General features: G+C 38.5%; 1 long non-coding RNA gene across 1 annotated transcript in view; it reads right to left on the bottom strand.

The window, feature by feature from the left end:
* Positions 1–3,332: 3,332 nt before the first annotated feature.
* Positions 3,333–13,467, bottom strand: part of LOC144317166 (uncharacterized) — a 67,476-nt gene continuing 57,341 nt past the window's right edge. The window contains exons 2-3 of the long non-coding RNA XR_013383063.1: positions 6,969–7,087; positions 3,333–3,515 (exon numbers count right to left, since the gene is read on the bottom strand). This is a non-coding gene — a long non-coding RNA (uncharacterized LOC144317166). The remainder of the gene's footprint in view (positions 3,516–6,968; positions 7,088–13,467) is intronic.

The following is a 13,467-nucleotide window of genomic DNA, read 5'->3' as shown; positions in this document are numbered from 1 at the left end:
AATGTTCATTAGTCACCCATTTCTCTTGCCTCTGTTAATGTATTTCCTCTGCTTGGAGTGCACTGCCCTTTTTGTTATGTGCCAAATAGTGCTCAGGGATAGAAAGGTGAGCAAAATAGACAGCTTATGTTCGTGGAGCATGCAGTATAATAAACTGCAGCTTATCCTTCAAAGAAAAGCTTAATGTCACATAATTAATTTTCCCTAATTTTGTCCTCTTTCTTCACTCCTTAAGCAAAATTAATTTTCCCCTTATTTGTGTTCTAGTAGAAGTCGGGATCAATAACAAGTACAACTGTGCAGGTTTCAGTCCTGGTCTCAAAGAGGAGAATAATATGAGCCTAAACACATGGACCTAAAAGTTTTATACATTTCATCTTCTGCATTGTGGGCTCATACACATCAGGGACTATGTCTTTTTGGTCTTTATAAATGTAGCTTAGAGCATGACAAAGGCTTAGTAAGGGTTTGTGGAATGAGACTACTTGTTATCCACTGTTCTTTTTAAAGAAGAGCTTTATAAAGTGGCATTCATTTTTCCCTCCTGGTTCTGGGGTGCAAATATTGATGTCACAAAAAGGAGCAGGTTTAAAATACACTAAATATAGATCCATTATTGGAATGATGCTTACTATATAAACATTCAGGACTCTTACGTCTCCAAAGCAGAGTGACATTTTTTAGAACTAGACATCAGCCGGTAACTCTTCATCAGATTCCAAAAACAGGTACTTTTCTGACTCACAAGATATTTTTCTGTTTTCTGCAGATTTCCTCATAGTTGCCATTCACAGATAATCATTTGTTAAGTCACACACACACACACACAAATCAAACAAAATTGTTGCGTAACAGAATTGTGCATTGCCTATAGATATAATCAGTTTCTAAATTCTTATAACCTTATGGACAGGAACAAAAGTTGCATTAGAAGCTTAGTAATGGGGATAGTGAGCATATAGGAGAAAGCTGTGAACAGGGTGACTGGGTTTAGGCGATAAGCCTAGTGGTCTGGACTGGGCAGGGCTCACCAGCATTCTTACTATGGTGTCCAAGGGGAGCGATGATCACCAGTTTACTTCCAAACCAATGCTATCTCCAAGGATCTGATCTGATCATTGGAATAGAGAAATCAGAATCTCCACATAATGGTGATGCTGATGTTGAGGAAAATGGGCTGAGCAGCACATAACCATAGGTGTCGGGATGGACTGGGATGTCCAGGAGAACTGGGGTCAGTCAAGAATGGCAGCAGTATCGCTGGTCCTGTGCCACACCATTCCTCACTTGCTGCCACTATTTCTCACTCCTCTTCCATGGTAGCCCTGGATAGTGGCACTGAGCTTCTGCTTAACACCCTGCAATCCAGTTTTTTTCCATTTATGACATGGAGAACTTTTCTGTTTTCTTGTCTTTTGATTTAGAGACAAATGATTTAGGTCAATAATCCCTTCTGTGTTTTCACAATTGTTTTAAATCTGTCATTCCCTGATCTTCAAGTTTTCTTTATTCCTTCCACTTTGTGTATGTCCTTTCTGCCCCCAGTGTTACAGCTTCACTACCATTGTCATTTGATGTGGATTTTCCCCCCATCGCTATGATCTAGCAAACAGAAAAAACACAGAAGAAAGAAAAAAGTAAATATGTTGTTCACGTAGAGCCATCTTTTATTCCCTCTCATAAAGGAAAATACTGATTTTGGAACCTTCTTCTCTTTAATTTAAAAGGTTCTTGGTGAAGAAAAAGATGATTAAAATTGCCAAGAGAACTGAGCATTATTAAAGGAAGAGAGGAGAGGGCAAGGGGATCAATAAGTAACAAAGCTATAACAAGGTCTTCATCCATTGCATATGGACAATATGCTGGGTACTTTGCAGTCCTGCTTTGCTACCTTCCTCCCTTCCTCCCTCCTCCCTTCCTTCTTTCCTTCCATAAACACTGACTGAGTCCTAAGCATATGCCAGGCACTGTGATTCCACATCCAGATGTTAGCCCTTTATTCACAATCTACCCAACAGTAGCCAGATTAGCAGTTCTACAAAGTCTTTAGAAAAGTCAAGTCCATTTTTTTCAAAAGAAAAAAAGAAAGTCTGGTGTTAAATAACCTTCACTATGGACAGTTCCCCCCACTACCATGGGGAGTACATGCCTTTTGTCTCACAGTCCCTGAAGCTACAGAAATGGGAGAGAGGCAGCCACCTTGTTGCCAGAAGGCTGTGATGTGTTTACATGCAGTGCTGCATGGTAGGATCAGTGAGACAGTGAATGCCCTGTTTATAAACTGATTTTTATCCCTTCTCTGGCGTTACTGCATTTATGTAGTTTTAGAGAAAAGATAGGTTGAATGTACACAAAATCAGCGGTTTACCTACTTAATGGGAATAACAGTCATGTAGCCTAAAGGGAGATTCAACAGAACTTGAGATGTAAAATCTCACAGTCACCTTCTGCTTAGACCTTGGCTCTGTAAATAATATGTTTAAGAAAATATTCCTGCCTCTCTTTTGCTTGCCTCAGCTCCCACTCTCATGGGACTGAATTTGGGGATCGTGTATAAAGTATATGCCATAAAAATAAATCACAAGCAACTTCTTTAATATGTCTGCTGACTTCAGCTTACCTTTGGATATTTTCTCACCTTCCTGGCTCTGCCTTTTCTCCTGTTTCACTGACATTGTTAGCTCTTCAGTCTCCCAGAAACCTTTCTGGTTGGCTTCCATCTCCCCTGTTGTTTCTTTCCAGGCTCTCTGGAGGCCACTTTCCCTCTGTCCTTCCCTTGAATCTTGCTGTTCTCTAGATTTCTGTCTTTGCCTCTCCCTCCTTCTCCTCAGAGGACCTCATTTATTCCCATGGTTTTTTGTTTTATTCTTTATGCTGATGGCACTAAAGCTCTAGTTCAACACAGCTTTCTTTTCTGAACTCCAGACACATTTATCCAAACTCTCATTTGGTCAGACCCATGGGCTCATTAAAAAAATATGTCAGAAACTGAGCGTATTATCTTTCTACTCCATATTCCCAGGCCTGCTCTTCCCAAAATGTTTAACTTGACAAAAGGCACCACATCCACCCAGGTGTCCAAACAAGAAGCCATCTCAAGTCTTGTCCTTCACAACTCAAATCTAGTCAATCATATGATCCCTCAGCCCTACCTCTGGGCCAAGGAGCTGTTCACTTGAATCTCTCCTCTACGCCCATGGCCACTGCCTCTGGAAGGCCTTGACATCTGCCTGCCTGACTGCCATGGTCTCCTCACTGCTCTTTCTGTGCCATTTTTCATCCATACAGACACCAGAGTGACCTTCCAACAGCACAAACCTAGCCATGTCAGTTCTCTTCGGTGTCCTCATGATGAATTACAATGCACCCAGGATTTGTTTTAATCAGGTATTGTAAGGCCAACAGATCTGGAGACAATAGCTATTAAAAAGACAGTTTGTTGCTTAATTTCCTAAGAGGAAAGATCATGCCATACCATGCAGGGCCACACAGGAAGCACCAGAGTTGGTCAGGAGCTGGAAGGGGATGAAAGGAAAGCACAGGACAGAGCCTTTACTGGGGTTTCACAGGAAAGAATGAGCAACAAAGCATAGGTACACAGTAAGTTTATGACTGGCCAGTTTGAATAATGTGGCAGGCTCTGGGCTAGGGGTGGTCCCCAGTTGTCTGGTACCTGGCCCTGTGATGATTCAGAGAGGGGGAAACACTGACTTGTTTTCTGAGAGTTTGATAAAGGAGGTGTTTGGGATATTATGGTTGGTTTACATATCAATTTGTGGTTATTGTTTGTTATCTCTAGAAGTTAGCAAACCCTGGGAGGGACAGTCCCTCCTGGGGTACGCAAGGCCCCCAGGATGTCAAAATATCATAAAACATAGAAAATTTTTAAAAAACATTATTAAGGGCAGCCCTGGTCGCTCAGCAGTTTAGCGCTGCCTTCAGCCCAGGGCCTGATCCTGGAGACCCGGGATCGAGCCCCATATCAGGCTACTGCTTCTCCCTCTGCCTGTGTCTCTGCCTCTCTCTCTATATGTGTCTCTCATGACACAGAGACAGATATATATATGCACTCCCAAACACTCCAGTTCATAGGTAACATGAAATCATGGAAGGATTTTAAGCAAGAGAATATGCTTTTTTTTTTTTTTTTTTTTTTTTTTTTTGCCTTTGGAATAAAGTCAGACTTCTGTGAAGATTTCCAATCTCATCAGTTTATCATTTCCTCTTTCCATTGTGTTTGCTGTACATTGCCCTATATATGCTCTGCTCTCTCTTGCCTATGGGACTTTGCACAGACAGTTGTTCCCTTTGCCTGGAAATGCCCCTTTCATCCCTCTTCCCCTGGTTAATGCGAGAGCTTCCTTTAAGATCAGCTCAGATATTATCTCTCTGAAAACCTCTCGTACCCACAGGCCTTCATTAGTTACCCTGTTATGTGCTCCCACATCACCCAGCACACATCCTGAACTGCAGTGACCTGTTGCTTGTCTCTCTGTTAAGCTTGACTGGAACCTCCTGGTAAACAGGCAATGTGCCATCTCTGAATCTCCAGGGCCTGACCCAGACCATAGCAAGCACCCTATAAATGTTTGTTGGAATTTATAAATGAACAAATGATTTATAGGGAAATACTGTTATAATTAAAACTAACACATCATCACATCAGAGAGGGATCCTTTCTATGACGGCTTTTATTTGATCTGCAGTAAGACCTGAGTATTCTATCTCAGAAGGCATCCTTGCCTGTACCTCCACTGGAGTTTTGACCACATCATATATCACATGGTTCCATCATAGTTTGTTTCTTTCAGAAACCATACATTCTTAGATGACAGAGGAGTCTTGCTGTTTTGTTTTTGAACTTCTAACAATGCTGGGCACATAGCACAATTTCAAGAAATATTCAATTTGAAATTGAAAGATAAATAAGCTATGGATGCTATTCCAAAGAGGATCTTAAAATATTCCAAAGAAAAGTAGCATTTTAACTAAACTTTTCTTATAAACATAGTTCAGTCTTTATAATTTAAAGCCACCACTTCCACTTTCCATTACCAAAACAATATACATCCCATAAGAAACAACCAAAGACATTAACAATAGAAGAAGAGAAGGTACCACTTATGTTCATTGTTTTCAGAGTCTTATCTTCTCCTTTCATATGCTGACTAATTAAGGCTATAAAATGACTAATGTCTCCAATTGTTTAGATGTCTCAATATGCCATCATATTTTAATCTCTATGTACTTTCTCAATTTTCAACACCCACACTTCAAAAATCTTAAATTACATAGATGTTCTAAACCAAAGAGGGGAGGGACACCTGGGTGGCTTAGCGTTAAGTGCCTGCCTTCAGCCCAGGGCATGATCCCGGTCCCGTATCGGGCAGGCTCCCTGCATGGAGCCTGCTTCTCTCTCTGCTTATGTCTCTGCCTCTCTCTGTGTCTCTCATGAATAAACGAATAAAATCTTTAAAAAATAATAAATTAATTAATTAACCGAAGAGGGGAAAATCGCTTTTGTATTAGGGGAGCTATAAAATATTATTGACAAGAAAACTGGAAAACAAAACAGGAAAACATGATGAACCATGATTTAAGCAACAGACTTATGAACTTTGGGAAAGAATCTCAATCCCAGTTAGAACAAGAAAGAGAGGAAAGCAAGAAGATTCTCAAATTTAACCCAATTCTACTTGAATGTCAGGGCTCTGTATAGTTAGTATTGAGTTTTTGTAATATGAATACATTAAAAATATTTTGCTTGTGCAGTGGTAACCAAGAATCATACCCCAATTAAAAAATAATAAGAGATAAGCCAAGTAAGTATATAAATTGGGATTCATTGCAAATGAAGGACTCTTTCAAGCTCCAGAATTTAGAACTTCTTTAGTTAGATAAACCATAGGCAAGACGTTGGCCATTTGCCCAACCCAGGGCCAAGATGACAATGAGATATATATAGCTTGTAAACTAGCAATTACTTCTTGGCTGACCTTTCATATTGCTGAAAGATGTGCTTTCTCCACAATGGCTGTCACTAAATCTCTCCTGACTTACCATCTCTGGTATATCATGGAGTTCCTTAGAGTGTTTGTCTTCCCTTTGCTTCTGGTGTATTTTCCTTGCTCCAACTAAGCTCTCTTAAATGCCCTCAAGCCCTCCACTTCTTCTTACTGACTAATGTGGCTGTGTCTACCTAGCAAATTAAACTAAAAGTCCATGAGGCAAGACAATCCCTTGCTCTTTGGAACATACTTCCCTCCAGCTTGACATTCACATACAAATAACAAAAATAGCTCTTAAGTTCGAGGCCCTAGGAAAACTGGGAAAAGGTGAAAATCTTTTTACATTAGAAATTCAGTGGCTGTTTTGACAACAGTTATTTATTACACATCCCTTGTACTATTATTGGCAAGATGGAGGGACAGTTTCAGTGAAATATGATGGCATATAGTAAACTTATTTTTCTAAATAAATAGAGAGACCTGTGGATGAGGAAGCACACAGGAGGCATATATAAGCCTTTCCAGAGGGATCTAGGAAGGCTTTCTGAGGGAGAGCATGACTCACTGGAGTATTACAGAGGGATTTGGGTTAGTCAGATAGAGTGGACTGGGGGTGGGTTTCAAGCAATGTAGGCAGCAGAATGTGCAAAGGCAGGGAAGCCTCAAATCATCTATCCCAGGTAGAAGATATCTGCTCTCCTACTCATTTTTCCAGCCCTGAACAAAAGAAAGCCACATTGGGTATAATCTAAGCTCTTTGTTTACCGAATTTTTATAAAAATAAGATTGAGTTAATATTAATATAGAATTCTTACTTGTGTCAGTTATTGAGCTAGATAGGTTACTATACACATTTTATTCAGTTGTCAAAACAAAAATTGAGAAAAGCATGATATTCATTCTCCAGAAGAGTAAACTAGGGTTCAGGGAGGTTAAATGGGTTGTCTAGAGTAATACAACCTGTGAGTGACAGTCTGGATTTAATCGGAGACCTAGACATTAAACTCCAGAGTCTGTGTTTATTCTTCTTCATCACGTGGCTTACACAAATACAGGAGCAGCTGAGAGGAAGCGGTAATCTGTCAGGGAACAAAAACCAAAATAAAATTCCTGTGAAGAAGTTAATGTAACCCTGGATTACTGTTAGTGACTCTCTCCTGGTGCTCTCTCCACTTCACATGATTCTGAAGTGTTGCATGTTTGACTGCCAAAGGGCACGGGGGTCTTCCTCCCCAATTTGCTGTGACAAAGGGGTGGCTCAGTTCTAGACCTGATATTATATAATAGTTAATATCTGCCTTGAGCTTACTTATATATTATCTGATATGATTTTCACCATTGTGCTGTGAGGTTGACACAGTGGGCATTGATTTTGTTATTATCATCAATTTAAAAATAGAGAACTTAAAAAAATAAAATAAAAAAAATAAAAATAGAGAACTTGTTGCCAAGAGAAACTGTATGTTTCCCTCTAGTCACATAGTATAGTGAATACATGGCAATGCCAGAAACAGAACCCAGGTCAGACCAAAACAGGACGAATGAAGTCATTACTGAGAAGGCAAAATTTAAGTTTCTAGTGTGCTGGCAGAGCAGAGCAATTGAGGAAAGAGAGAAAAACAGCAGCTGCTCTCACTAAATCCTGAACATTTAGGGTTGGAAAGAACCTGAGGCCTCATCTGCTGTAATAGGGCTCCTGTGACAGCGAGCAATTGTGTGGTCCTAGAGGCCAGCGGGAGACACAGCCCATAACATGTTTGGAAGCAAAGAGGGCCATTGGGATTGTGGGGACAGTGGCCCAGCACTGATGGGATGGGATTTACAGAGCATTTAGGAATGCTCCTCCCCATTGGGAGGGAGGATTGTCATCCAGATGGAAATCAGTGTCTCAGGTCAGAAGCTGAGATGGGCTGGAAGCCAAGCAGTAGCACAGTTCTCTTATTTTCTCTCCCAGACTGCAAATGAACAGTCTACAAATAAATATACCTTTCACCTATTTTCGGGTACATTTAATAAAAAGATTATAAGAATTATTACCAAGGAAAGAAGATACCTTGGTTCTAATCTAAGGGCAGACAACAAGTTTGCTTTTATTTTGACTATATCAATGAATAGATAGTCAAATGGAAAGTCAAATGGAAAATTGTCAAGAGATTCACAGAAAATTTTGAGTAGGAATTAAAATCTATTCACAGGGAACCGGTATCATACATGTGTGTGTGTGTGTGCATGTATGTGTGTGTGTGACAGCATGTATGAAAAACAGAGAATATCCTACCAGAATGTACGTTTAATGTTGAGTGTCCATTGTTGCTTTATTCTGTATGATGGCATATCATTTCTTTTTTTTTTAATTAAACTTTTTTTGAGATAATTTGACAGAGAGAGAGAGAGCCAGAGAGCACAAGTAGGAGGAACTGCAGCTGAGCATCTGCCTTTGGCTCAGGGCATGATCCTCAGTCCAGGGATTGAGCGCCCCATCAGGCTCTCCAAGGGGAGCCTGCTTCTCCCTCTTCCTATGTCTCTGCATATCTCTCTGTGTCTGTCATGAATAAATAAATAAAATCTTTTTAAAAAAAGTTGAAGAAGTTTCTCTCCATTTCTATTTTTCCTCAGAGGTTTTATCATGAATGAACATTGAATTTTGTCAAATGCTCTTTTGCCACTAATTGATAAGGTATATAATTTTTTTCTTTAGCCTGTTAATATAGTAAAAACCATTTATTGATTTTCAGATATTGAAGCAGCCTTGCATCTCTGGAATGAACCCCAACTGATTATGGTGTATTATTATTTTTACATATTGCTGAATTTTATTTTCTAATATTTTGTTAAGGTTTTTTACACCTATATTCATGAGTGATAATGGTCTGTAGTGTGTGTGTGTGTGTGTGTGTGTGTGTGTGTGTGTCTGTCTGTCTGTCTCTGCTGTCTCTCTGATTTTGCTATCAAGGTAATACTAGCTTAATAAAATGAGTTAGGAAAGGTTCTCTTCTATTTTCTGAAAGATATTGTCTTCAGTTGGTGTCAATTCTTTAAATGTTTGGTAGAATATTTTAGAGAAATCATCTGGGCTTAGAGATTACTTTTTTCGAGTTTTAAAATTATGAATTCAACGTTCTTAATGATGTCAGTGCTATTCAAATTACATACGTCATCGTGGGTAAATACGGCAATTTATCTTTTTCAAGGAATTGGTTCATTTTATCTAAATTGTCAAATGTATGTGTACAGGATTCTTCAGAGTAGTCCTTTGTTATCTTTTTTATGTGTTCAGGGTTTGTAGTGATATTATTTCATTCTCCATATTGGCAATTTGTGCCTTCACACCTTTTTCTGTTAGTCTTGTTAAGAGTTTGCTGATTTTTGATCTTTCAAAGTACCAACTCCTTGTTTTATTTATTTTATTAATGATTTTCCTGTTTTCAATTTCATTAATTTTTGCTCTTTATCAAACTCTTTCTCTGCTTGCTTTTATGGCACTTGTCTTTTTCTAGGTACATTTCATTTATAGCTTTTTTTAGTGATTGCTCTGTTATCATATATATATATATAAGTCTCTAAACTATTGGTGTCATTCATTTTACTGGTTTGAGTGAAGTATAGAAATCTTACCTCCATTTTCATCCGTGTACCCATTCTCATTTATAATAAAATTGTCTTAAATATTTCCTCTACATACAGTTAAAACCACAGTGTTCCCTCCTCAGTGTCCATCACCCAGTGAGGAGGGAACACTTGTGGACACTTGATGGGATGAGCTCTGGGTGTTATACTATATGTTGGCAAATCGAACTTCAGTAAAAAAAACAAAAGTGTTCTAATTATGATATACTTAATTATATAGTGTTATAATTATGTTATATTTAATTATAGTGTTATAATTATGCTTCAATTGCCACACATAATTTAGAAAACTCAAGAGGAGAAGAGAATCCTATTGTACTTTCATATATTTTTTGCTACTGCCTACTTTCATCTTTCCTGATATTCCAAGTTTCCTTTTTCCTTTTTTTCTTTTTTTATTGTTTCCTTTCTGTTTATGGAATTTCCTTTGCCATTATTTTAGGGTAGGTCTGCTTGTGACAAATTCTCATACTACTAGTCTTTTATCTGAGAATGTCTTGATTTCCCTTTCATCCCTGTAGGGTGTTTTTCCAGATACAGGATTGAGAGGTTGAGAGTTTTTTCCTTTCAGTACTTAAATAACAGTATGCCATATTCTTGGCCTTATGGTTTCTGATGAGAAATCTGGTGGATTTCTATTATTCTTCTCTATAAGTAGAGTATTCTTTCTCTCTAGCTGCCTCCAATTTTTTTTAATTTGTCTTTAGTTTTCAGAATTTTAATTATAATGTATCTTGGCATATTTCTTTGAGTTTATTCTGTGTAGAGTTTGCTCAGCGTCTTGAATCAGTAGGTTTATGTCTCTGCCAAATTTTACAAATTTTCATCAATTATTTCTTCAAGTTTTTTTGAGGCGTGTGTTTTCAGAACTCCAATGACATTAATGTTAGATTTTTTTGTTGTAGTCCTATGGGCTCCTGAGGCTCTCTTCTTTTTTTTCTCTTCCTTCCCTCCTCCCTCTCTTCCTATTTCCTTCCTTCTTTCTTCCTTCCTTCCCTTCTCAGTCTGTTTTTTCCTCTGTCATTTAGATTAGGTAATTTTTATTGTTTTAACTTCTGTTTTACTTATACTATCCTCTGCCTTCTCCATTCCACTGTTCAGCTCACCAATTGCAGTTTTTATATCAGTTGTTGCATTGTTCAGTTCTAAAAAATCCATTTAATTTTCTTTTTATATTTCTTATTTCTTTATTTCTTTACTCTCTATTTCCTTGCTGGGGCTTTCTGTTTTTTACTATTTATTTCCAGTGTGTTTGCTATTGCTCACTGAAGGAATTTTATTATAGCTACTTTAAAAATCTTTGACAGATAATTCTAGCATCCCTGTCATCACAATGCTGGCATCTATTGCTTGCCCGTTTTCACTCAGTTGGAGATGTTCCTGGCTCTTGGTATAATGAGGATTTTCAACTGAAATCTGGACATTTAGAGTATTGTGTTACAAGAACCTAAATCTCACTTAAAACTTCTGTTTCAACTGTTATTTTTTGACACTATTTTGGAAGGAAAAGTTGAGACATTGTCACATTATCTCCAGGGAGAAGCAGAAGTTTAGGTTCCCTACTTATCCTCTGTTGATACCTGAAAAAGGGGAGTTCCTCATTTTTGTTGCAAGGGGGTGGGTATTCAGGCTCCCCATGTGGTCTGTATTGAAGGGAGAGCTTGTTATCAGTGGACAGTGGTGAAAGTCCTGATGTTCCCCTACTTCCCTGACAATATCCCAGCACAGAGTGGGAGGGATCCTCATTACTGTCAGATAGTGACAAATAACTACTAGCACTGAGGGGAGAAGGGTTTGTTACAGGCTGATACGGTGAAAGTCCCAGCTGTCTACATGGGCTTCTGTGACACTACATGTGTGTGGATGTTGCTACACCTTATAACAACCTTAAAAAGGTGGAAATATGAGCTCCCCACTTGGCCTTTGCTGATGTGGGCAGGGCTAGAGCTACAGTTTTTTCTGTGGTGTTCAACAGGACTCAGCAGTTATTGATTTCTAAAGGTTTTCTGTCTTGCTAGGTTGCTCCTTTCCTGATCTTTTGGCTAGAGAAAGCAGGTTGTACAGAGGCTTTTTTTTTCTTTTGGCTATGGCACTGGCATTTCAGATTGTTGACTTCTTTGGTTCCAGGTCTGGGATATAGGAGGTAAAACAGAGACCCAGAAAACTTACCAGTATGACATTCTTCACATCCCAAGACCTCTAGCTAGGCTTCCTTCCCCTCTCCATCTCTTTTCACCTTCTTATACATGTTTGATATATAATGTCCAGAGTTTTTTAGTTGTACTTTGTGAGAGAAATAGGAAAAGTTTATCTACTGCCCGTTGTTTTTGAAGCCCATCACAGTTCTTTAAACTGCAAGCTGAGAAATGTGAGCAGACCTGACAGGGAACCCTGCCTCAAAAAGCATTCAATGGATGTCCGTTTTATATTTTTTAAGATTTATTTATTTATTTATTTGAAAGAGAGAGAGAGAGAGAGAGAAGGAGGAGGAGGAGGAGGAGAGGGAGGAGCAGAGGGAGAGGGAGAGAAAATACTAAGCAGATTCCACACTGATTGTGAGCCCACCACAGGGCTCAATTCCACCACTCTGAGATCATCACCTGAGCTGAAACCAAGAGTTTGGCGTTTAACCGACCATGCTGCCTCTCCACCTTTTTTTTTTTTTTTTTTAAAGTGTTAATGATACTAGGAAGCAACAGGTAAGTTTCCCTGCAGGAACTCAGGCACCTATGTTTTTAGTGTTTAGAGAGAGAGTGAGAGAAAGAGGCATTATACAGGGCTTAAACTCACAACCCTAAGATAAAGACCTGAGCTGAGGTCAAGAGTCAGATGCTTAACCAACTGACTCTTGGTCCAACCCAGGTGCCCCTAGGGACATATACCTTTAATGGAGAAGCTTCATAAACATCTTCCTGAGCAGACTATATAGTAGCAACAAAGGCAGATTTCCTGGGGTTAGGTAACATCTTCCAGACCTAAACAAAAATGTGGTAGAAGCCTACCACAGAAACTCAAGCTGGAGGATCATCCTGAGGATTGAAAATAAAAAATTAAAAAAATCAGTCTTTAATCATACAAAATAGTGTTTTCATGTAGATTTTATCCTCTGCCTTTTATGACCAAAAAATTAGCCCCAAAACAAGTCAAGCATTTTTCTCTGAAATGTTTGACATGAAAAGAGTCCTGTTGTGTAAGATAGAGAAGGGAAAATTTGCATAGGCCTGTGATGATGGTTACAGTGCCTTGTTGCTCCTGCTGTGACAGCCGTAATAAAGGCTTTAGGACTCATCAATAAACTGGAATCAAGAGGGCAGGTTGAGGCAAAGAAGTTAGAAGAACATCTAGAGGAAATGGGCAGTTCAGAAGATAAGGGTTAAGAGATAACTCTGAGAATTGCAAAAATTGAGAACTAGAAGGGAGAAAGCAGTGTTGTTCTCTGGAGGCAGACAGCCTTTATTCTAACAGTAAGTAAATAATTTCTGTTGAAATAAAATCTACCACTTAGCCCCAAATACGGAGTAAAAACTCATTAAAGTTGCAATAAAATTGTTATATTTTCCTCTTCCTTTCATTCTGTGTATAGACTTCTCAATTCTTTGTAGAAAGCAAGGTTATTACATCAAAAGATAAGTAAATTAAAGGACAGTATGCTGTTCGTATTGAAAAATATTTTGTGTTAGGTTTTCCAGTTTTGTTTTGTTGTTTATCTTTCAAGTTCTAGGACACTGGTACATTATGAAAAATCTGTATCAAACAAATTCAAAACTTTGGAATAAATTTTAAAAATAATAAATTAAAAATGGAAAGAATGCAAAAATATTTGTCAGAAAAA

Source organism: Canis aureus, chromosome 7, assembly GCF_053574225.1.
Source record: "Canis aureus isolate CA01 chromosome 7, VMU_Caureus_v.1.0, whole genome shotgun sequence".
In the NCBI taxonomy this organism is placed as follows: Eukaryota; Metazoa; Chordata; class Mammalia; order Carnivora; family Canidae; genus Canis; species Canis aureus.
This window is presented reverse-complemented; position numbering and strand designations above follow the sequence as displayed.